Source organism: Apostichopus japonicus, chromosome 13 (genome assembly GCF_037975245.1).
Source record: "Apostichopus japonicus isolate 1M-3 chromosome 13, ASM3797524v1, whole genome shotgun sequence".
NCBI lineage: Eukaryota > Metazoa > Echinodermata > Holothuroidea > Aspidochirotida > Stichopodidae > Apostichopus > Apostichopus japonicus.
In genome coordinates this window covers 3,292,757-3,302,918 of record NC_092573.1, presented here as the reverse complement: position 1 = coordinate 3,302,918, position 10,162 = coordinate 3,292,757, and the positions used below count along the sequence as shown (strand labels likewise).

The window sequence follows — 10,162 nt, the reverse complement described above, 5'->3', positions numbered from 1 at the left end:
ACAAACCCCACTCACCTTCTGTAACATAGGCGTGGGTATGGAACGCCATTTTAATATTTATTGAATGATTACAGATATCTTTAATTCATTTTCGCATATCTCTAATTCATTTTCAGATATCTCTAATTCAAATCAATGATATCTCGAATACATATTTAGGATATCTTTCTTGCAAATTTGGATATCTCGAATTCTTTTCTTGATATCTCGAATTCCTTTCTTGATATCTCGAATCCAATATCGGATATCTCGAGTTCAATTCAAGATATCTTAAATAATGTTTCCCACCTTAAAATATCTTTAATTTATTTCTTGATACCTTAAAATCAATTTGAGATATCTTAAATCAAATTAAAGATATCGAAAATGCAATTTTTAATATCTCGAATCGAATTTTAGGATATTTTAAATAATTAAAGATATCTTTAAGTTAATTCGAGATATCTGAAATTAATTGCAGATATCTCGAATTAAATTGAAGATATCTGTAATTATTAAATATATGTTAACATGACGTTCCATACGTTCGCAATAAAGAGGACATTAGAGAGGTGAAAGTCATTGGTATGACATTATGAAGGATGCGATTATGAACTTCCATTACATTGTGTATAGACTGAAAAATGAGATACCAAAATGCTCAGCCGGTAAGTCAGAACCTAAATGGGAACGTGGAGATACCGACCATTGTGTGTTTCTACGAATTCTAATGGCGGAAGATATAACTTTATAGGGCGCCGCTATTAACATTATTCAACCAGAAAGAACTTAAGGAGCCCATGTAACCGTTATTTCTATTAGTGTCATTGGTGTTAACGGGTGACTTTTAGACACAACATTATATCTTAACATTTCGTGGTTCAAGCATGAATTTAAAAACAAATGGCTTGAATTTTATTTTATAACTGCTCCGGATGGCAAAGATATCCAGCTATAGGCTATTAGGAAAATTTACTAACTTTTTTGGAAGGCTCCTTTAAGTAGGAAATTCTACGATACCGGTATGTATTAACTTATAAAAATATCATTAAAAGTTACTTAAAAGCACTAAAAATGGACTGGTCCGAATTTTGTTATAATTTACTAAAAATTGCCACGATTCTTTATTAGATGTATTACACTTAGATGAATGTTTTCTGGCGGTTTTGAACAACTGTTACCATGGTATTTAAAGCTTTGAGAAACTTTGTGTCCAAAATCTTGTTACAGTGTCATAATTTGGACAACATATGTATTTCGGTAAACCAATCAAGCAATAATTTCTTGTTTTCATCTCATTGTATTCACTTTTAATCAAAAGAATATGTAATAAGTTTTTTTTTTCATTTCCTTTATATAACTCAAAATCCACCTTGGGCCAATTTGTGTCCCTGTTCAAGAACGGCGATGAACAAGCCAGTCATATATCTCCTCGACTCTTATTTATACCACCGCGAAGATAATATAAAATATAAATGAGTTACTTTTATTTTAGTTTCAAATGCCTACGAGGATCAATATCTTTAGATTAAAATTTGGGTCAGATAAAGAAAGTAGCACACAAAAAAAAAGAAGAAGATGCAAACATCAAATTTAAAGCAAGCTATTACTTCAAAACGTCAAACACGAATTTGATAATCCATATTTGAATTTTAAGTGGTAAAACTTGCTACAGGGTGTATTCATATCTTACACTGTCTACAAATAAAAATTTGCATTTTTAATTTCCTAGTTTACCGAACCGTCAACCTTCTGCCAACTGTGTACTTGAGTATTTCGCGCATCTTGCGGAATTGGCGAATAGCCTATAGTCAACCTGATTATTCGAAGAAAGATTTCATCACGTTAGGCTAGTTGGCCTATACCAGTACATCTAAGCTTAGGCACCTAATAAAGTTTTAAAATATGGCATATAATATCTATGCTTCACGATTGACATCTTATCAGGAGTGTACTTTCTGCACTTTGTTCTTGACTATCGAACAAACTGCAAACATTCGTAATCAACCATGAATGATATGTGTGACTTAAACGTGTAAAATGTAAACAAGAAAGGAGGTGAAAGGTATCCAACATTTAAACTTGGAAATGCCCGTTACCAACTCATCTCCAACCCACCCAACCCACCCAACCCAACCTCGAGAATGTTCAAACAGAAATTTAATCAACGAAGTACATCAAATAGATTATATGAAACTAAAAATCTACTCGCCAAAACGCAAAATTCACTCGCCAGTATATGACTGCTGTTCAAATCTCCATAGTACAGATCTACAACATCAATACTTTTCTATGAGAAAATGTTATAGGCACTTTAGGCAGATACATGGTGCTACGTAATTGCACATTTGAAAATTATGTTTCTGTGCAGCATAAACTTTTTTTCCACCAAAAGTTAGTGATAAACAAAATAAAACATATCACAGAATCGTAAATAAGCAGCTAGACCTACTGTCTAAAACAAATACAAATAAAACATCTGCAAAAATACCTATGAAGATAGCTTGGCTTCTGTTACATAAGAGCTCCTCTCTAGAACAAGGCATATGCCTAAACTATAAAATAGCATATATAGTACCTCGCTGCTACTTTGAACAGATATTTTCCCATTTATTTATTTTGTCTTTTAGCTGCAGATTGGTTTTCGAAAATATCAATATAAATCCATTACACTGCCTAAATCAAAGCGATCTTTGATGTCACCTCGCTCACTCGCCACCTTGCGAACTTGTCATCTCGCACTCCAATACCTTAACAATTGAAACCCCTAAACTCTGCTTTCCATTTGACCATTTATAATAATAATAATAATAATAATAATAATAAACATGCACTTATTTTAACCACGCTTAAGCCACCGCGAATGTGGAAGAAGCCCACGAGGGCTTATGGATTACAACCCACACGTCGGGTGGCATCAACATTTTAACGCAAATTTCGAATCTTTGAAAGTTAAAAAGTCATTTTATACCTTTTACGCCTTACTATGACCCGGCCGGTTATCGAACCCCGAACCTCCCGATTGCTAAGCATCATGGCTTCTTTATCCACTCGGCCACATTTATTATTATTATTATTATTATTAACATCAGGAAATGGTATGTTTCGAAAGAACGTTTCAATAACGTTTGATAGTATTGATACCTTATGTGGTCGATCTGTAGTTGTAGTCGAATGGTAGTAGTATGTAATATGTAAGATAGTTAAGCCCATGGATAGTTCTTCTCTAAGACACGATACACCAATTACATTTTAATTTTTATCAAAATGTTAATTAGATAAATAGTTAAGTCTGCCGTCCTGACGCTCTATGTATATCCATACTTAGATATGCCATTGGCGATCCATTGGGGAGTTGGAGACAGTGTGATACCTCAAATAATGTTGCGTAGCCAACTTTCAGTTATTCAATGATTTTATGAATTATGCCATACTTATCCACGCATGTTGTCCACATGTTGTGCACGAATTATACCACCATGATACACCGGGATCAAAGGAAGAAGACGACGTTTCCTCTGTGACAACATTCACTTCTTCAATGTACTTTCTACTAACACGACAAACAGCAGTACATGAATAGAAAAATGTTTCAGGAGGAATATGATGTTTAACGATATGATTTTGAATGGGGGGATAGTTTAAAACGACGTTACCTTCTACTTTCCAATGGAAATATCTGTTGTATTCATTATCGTTTTTGTCTAGGTATAAGATATAATCAGCAAGATCTTCCATTGTATCATAGTCATCTGCATATATGAATGAATTTGGTGGAGCATGTCGCTCGTATTCAACTCGCGGAGATCCGACTACCACGGGTACAATGTCCCAAGCCAATGTTCTCCAAAATTTCTCCGTAATATATTCAGAACAACAACTATTTTCCAAAGCTAAATAAAATTTGTACTTTCGTAAAGTCTGCTCACACATGGGTGTGTTTCTTGGACATTTTTTTAATTTTTCCCCGAAACAGTCAACAGACAAATACGTTTGTAATTTTTTGACGAAAGCTGCTCGCTTCCAACTCGTGGATGACCAGGTTGACATCCACGCCATTAATTTGGTTTTACGTCTCGCCCAGTTTGGTTCTGTTTGCCTTGCAGAAGACGTGGTATTCTTAACGAAATATGTTGGAGATTTCAAAGCATAGTACCCATAAGGCATTGGGAAATCGGATTTAGAATGATATGTCCATGACCAGTGAAATATTTTCTTTTTGTAAGGTGGACGCAATGCCAAGAATTTTAGTTTATTAGCGCCTTCAAATGTGGCGTATAATCTCCTTTGAGTTGGTGATGACTTTGACAAGATGACATCCCAAACTGTATTCTTTACACGACTAAATCCGACATCTTGTGGAATAAACAAAATGTCAAATCTACCAGTTCTTGTGGCGTTTTTCTCCAGACTAACGCTCGTTGTAAAGGTGATGCCGTCGTGTTTACATGTACACATTCTCGATGGCTCTGGGGCTAGAAATATTCTTGAATACAACCATGTCTTTCTGTATCCTTCATAAAAGCCAACATTGATGTGTGGACCCTTGCTGACAGTGGTATTACGTCTAGGTAACAGTGTACTTTGTAGCAAGATTCCTCCTCCATTTCGGATAAACGTTTGTGCTTTCGATAAAGACGTATTGGTATCCTTCAACAGGAGGGTAAAGTGTCCGCCAGTGCTGTTTTCCTGGAGAGATTCATCGTTCGATGGAGCCAAATTAAATGACTTATCCTTCAGAAAATTGCCCAGTTTCTCAGAGTTCAGTATTTTAAAGGAAGAAGGAAGGACTGTGAAAGAGAAGATTATTTCTAAAGCGATAACAAGTGCAAATAGTGCAACACATATTGGCACACATTTGGGTTTTTGGATGCAATTCATCTTTTGTTGTGGATTACACGGTGTAAATGTTTTGGCAAATGTCCCTTGTGTATCGCCAATGCGTCAGCTTGTTGCCAGCATTATATACCGATCCTCTATAGATCTCTGTAATGATATTTTGAGAGCTGGTAAATTTACACTGTCACGAAGATCACTGAATGAGTCTTCCAAAGAACAAAAAATTGTGAACCTTTTATATATGAAGGTATTATAGAAAAACAAGGAAATATTTCTTCAAGCTCTAATGACTATAAACAAGAACAAAATACACAACATTCGAGACATACAACACGATATAGATAGGAAAGAGATAAGAGAGAAGAAAACAAACAAGGAGAATAGTAAAGACTTAATAAATAGACTGTAAAGAGGTAGTAAAATAACAAACTGAGTTCAAAGTCAACTTGCCTACTGGTTTCTCCTCAAGTTTACTTTGAAAGACGTAAGACAGTAGCAGGTTTAGCAGATTGAGAGAGGGATTGCCATATAGATGTAGCAATTTTACTAAGCGTTACTTTAAATTCCTATAAAGATTAGTGATGGAGTACTTTACGAGCATTAGAATGGCTCACGGCCATTAAAATAGCATTTGGTAACTTATTATTGTTTTTACAATAATTGAACACAAAACACATACAATTGAGTGGATCTCTGTTATCATAAACGAATGATTCTCTCTGTGTAGGAGATCAGTAGGATAGCGTCTATGGGTTTGTTTGTTTGAAACTTAATTTATTTATTTTGTAGGTTTTGAAACGGTCTAAAATATGACACTTTAGCTGCACCATAAATTTCAATGGCATACCTTAGCTTAGAGTAAATAAGAGTAAAAGAAAGATTTGAGTTGCAATGGCTTCAGAAAGAATTCCTCTTAGGTTGTAAAAATTACCAATATACTTGTGAAGGGATTTATAAAGATCGTTAATGTGGTTCGTTCAAGAATCTTATCGTCAATTATTAATCTAACTACTTTGTACTAGTAGAGTAGCAGATTGATAAACGATTAAAAGTAACATCATCATGACAAGAGTGACTCTTATCTTTGACGTCATATATGGTGTATTTTGACCTCCTTTAAGTGGAGGGTATAAGCTCGTTTACAGTCAAACAAATACTTACGTTGTCTCAAAGTCTGAGGAAACTTAGCGATTAAAGGCATTCTCTCAGCTAGGAAATTTTTAGAGGGCGTGCCAATTTCATAGGTTTCGCTGGTACACCGTTACTCACGTGACACGGTATTTTTAATATACTGCCACTGTACAGTGTAAATCCTGTATGTAAATATACGTGATGTATAGCACAGTTTCATGCAGTGGTAGCATAACACACGTAACGTGTATACTGCGGCCGCGTCGCCGCGCTGTTTAGGTCTTAACAATCAAACAGTAAAACATTAGTATTCATCTGCATATAAAGAAGAGTAGACACGTTCGGCAACTCTTTGTGAATATCATTGACATAAATAAGGAATAGCAGGGGTCCCAGGACGGATCCTTGGGGGACACCGGTATTGACATTTAAGTAATTAGAGTAAGTATAGCCTGCCATTAAAATAAATATATTGCTTCCTGTATATAAATAGATAACCAAGATATGGTATGCCGTACCACGAACACTATAGTGATATGATTTCTTTAACAGAATAGAGTGATCGATTGTGTCAAAGGCTTTCTGAAGGTCATGAACTTAACCTAACTCATTTTTAACCATAACAAGCTGAAAACGACTAGTATTTACAGTTTCCAACAACATGATAATCTGAATATATAAGTCCTAAGTAAGAAACATTAGTTACAGGTGGAGACTGGGTCTCCTCTTTACCTTTAACACGAGTGTTTATAACAGACCAAGCTTGCTTAGAAGAGGAAGGTCTCCGGGTTAATATGCTTTCATGATACGCAGATTGTGCTGACCTGATGATGCGTCGTAAGATACGACGATACGAAGAAAGCATACAGCAGTACAGCAGTGACCTTCTTAAGGTATTTACGATAGAGAATACTATTCTTAGTTGAAATATTCTACATGATGCCAGGTGTAATCCATGGTTTGTCTTGGAGTCCCCCCCCCCCCCCAGAAATTATCACCAGAGGAAAGTGAATATGATGTTGGGAAATTGAAATTGAAATTATTATAAGCGATATTAACATTAGTATTATTATAAATAAATGACATATCAAAAGATGCCAAAGATTGGATACACTTATTAAAATTATCTTGATTGTAAAATATAATATGAGGTCTATCTAATTTGGTATTTCTGAACCCCTCGATTATACAAAAACTGGGAAGATGATCGCTTAATTCGGTAAATAAGTTACCGGAAACAGTTTCTTGTCAAGTAGCTTGTTGGGAAGTCTGACAAAGATATTGTCAATAAGGGATGCGCTTGAGTGGCCGATTCTGGTTGGTAAGGTGATTGTATAGGAATGAAATTGTTACAAAGCGTTAGCTTCGTATAGTCCCCACAAATTACATTGATTTCTATATTTAATAAATTAATATTGAAATCGCCTCCAATAATACATATGTGCGGAATAAAAGATGAGTTCAAATTATCCTCGAGTGAATCCAAAAAGTGTTTGATGTTACCCCTTGGGTGGCGATAACATGCAGAGACACAACACAGTTTATTACCAATGCTAAGACCTAACCATATATCTGCAATCTGGCATTGTGGAAAATTTTTGCCTCTGCGTTAAATTCAGTCTCAATGTAAAGGCGCATTAACACGACACGACACGACAAAATCGTCTACGATTTCTTATAAGCCGAAACTGTCGTGAACGATTTTGTCGGTACGTGTAGATGGCTTCTCCTCTTGTCGTGAGGAATTATCGTTCACGACAAAATGGTCCACGATTTCTTTCAAAATTGCGCACAACTTGATCGCAGCGTGCGAATAGAATCTTGCTCAACATCTGTCGCGCGCGAACAAATTTTGAGTTGTCGTGCAAAGTTGACACTGTTTAACTTTTCTTACGATTGTCACTGGATGGTTTAGCGACCAGTGACAATAAAATGGCTGAATTCAGCGACTCAAGGACGTGAAGAAATATTATTAAGACTACTTGGGACCAAGATAAATGGATAAAACAAATTAGATATACACTTGACTATTCTCACAAAGGTAAAGAAAGAACTGCTAGTGGATGGTCACTTTAGTGTTGCCATTGGTCCTATATATGTTTATTGTGTAACACATAATTCATACTGGTATTATGCGATGTTTATTAGTACATTCTAGCCTATGCCTAACTTGCCTTAATACTAAACATATTGCTGTTGATTTTTGTTGGTTGAATTAATCTAATGTTTCTCAAGTTTGTCTGTCTCATCGCTTTGCGAGTAGTAAGTGCTTGGAAATTGTGCGTTATTTCAATATAAAATAATTTAATATTAATTCGATGTCATTCGAAGGCCTAAAATGATACGGATACCTTCATTTTTCAGTAGATGAGAGTTGACCTCGCACTTAGATATTGGGGGACGCCTGAGATGTTATGAAAAGTTTCGGTCAACTTACCTTGGTCTTGGATTTACATTAGAGGAGGTTATTTCGTTCATGGGGCAGAAACTGACTTAACCACAGGTGTGTGTAAACAATACCTATATATCTGCGTATGTTACTTCTTAAGCTGTGTTTTGTGCTTTTGGGGTATTTTGTCATGGTCCCTCTAACCCTTAACATAACGCAGTAATCAGGATATCCATGGAAAAGGATCAAGGCGTCCCATGCCTCATCTATGTACAAGTTTTGTTTGCCGCTTAAAGCAACGACAGATATGAGTTTGGTCAGCAATTAGTACATCGAAGTGAAAAAAGAGTGTCCATGCCACTAATTTAGCACAACAAATTACTTGTTGTTTCGTATACAACTTCGGACTTCAACTAAGATGTCAACGGTTTCGTTGCTACAATGACGAAATAAAGTAGCGCCATGGTTCCATGTACCTTATGTTTAAGTATGGTGCCAGCAGTCTGTAACGTATAAGAAGCAAAGTGAAATTTTAATTAATTACTGTAGACTGACAAGAAAAACCTACATGTAGTTCGTGTCAATGCAGTTAGACATGCATACTAGAGTTGGCATTCATGATCGCAGAAGAGACAAAAGCATCCATCGCGATGACAGTATTTTACTGAACGTCCTAAAATGTTCTCATTGACGGGGTTTTAGTAAAGTAAGAGACCACATGGTCCCACTTTGTTAAGCATTTCAGGTTTTTCAAGTTGTTCCGGAAGTGTTCGCAGTCAATGTCGTACGCTAAGGGGACCGGAGGGGTGTGGTGAGGGGGGGGGGGGGAGGTGGGGCGCTTGGTTTCTCGAATAGCCGGTCGGAGGATTTTGTTTTAAAAATTAAAATATTATTTATGACCACAACCTTGCTTGTATAGCTATAGTAAAGACCTCATTTTATGATCTAAGTATACCTCAATGTGCACATTTTGCCCTCTAAACTTTGAAACACCGAACATAGAAATATCTTTCTATGACCACACATCCACACCCCTCATTCCTAAGATTTCGAATTTTCAAAGTTAAGCATAATTATGGTCCAACACCTTTTACGGTATTTCTCATCCATCCTTGCCATAGTTTAGTTTGCGTAGTATTAGTTGTGTTGTTAGCATACGGGATCTATGACTACATGTCGCCTTGATTGTCGTTTGTTGCACAAGCGAGGCAGCGATTCCAAGGGATACAGACTATCATAGTTTGGCATTTCATTTCATTCGTATTCATAATGTTGTTATTTTATATTAGAATAAAAAAATCCTAGTATAATCGAATGATGTTTGTGGCCTTTGCTTTCTTTTGTGTACTAATATTCAGAATAATGTTTAAATCTTTCCAAATGTCCGCTTTGTTTTGATGATATTTAAACTTAGTAAAGTAATGTGTGCGATATGAGGTCTATTTCAAAATCAACCAAAGTGATGGTGATTTCTATTCTCCCTCTTTCTCTCTCCGTGTACAGATCCTTTGTTCCCCACTCATCTAGTTACAGTAATCAACGTGTAAGGGCACAATGGCCGAACAACCAGCCTTTATAACCGGATGCATCCAATCGATTTATTTTACTTGTACTTCCATTGTAAGATATTTACACAGTATGATGTGTGTTGGCGAACCGTCTCTTTTAACTGCGTCGTATAATATATCTAGTTTTATCTTCAAAATTAGGAGCTAATAAAAGCCACTGCCATTCATCTTTCTGTAAAGCATATTCGACAACACGTAACGCTTTCTGTTCAATAAATTCACCAACATCAACTATTTGACGTACGTATGACCAGGG

The 10,162-nt window shown here is 35.9% G+C and overlaps 1 long non-coding RNA gene across 1 annotated transcript; it reads left to right on the top strand.

The window, feature by feature from the left end:
• The first annotated feature begins 441 nt into the window (after positions 1–441).
• On the top strand, positions 442–10,162 carry LOC139978608 (uncharacterized). Its single transcript, XR_011796985.1, has 3 exons — positions 442–1,001; positions 8,314–8,452; positions 9,842–10,162. It is a non-coding gene; the product is annotated as an uncharacterized lncRNA (long non-coding RNA).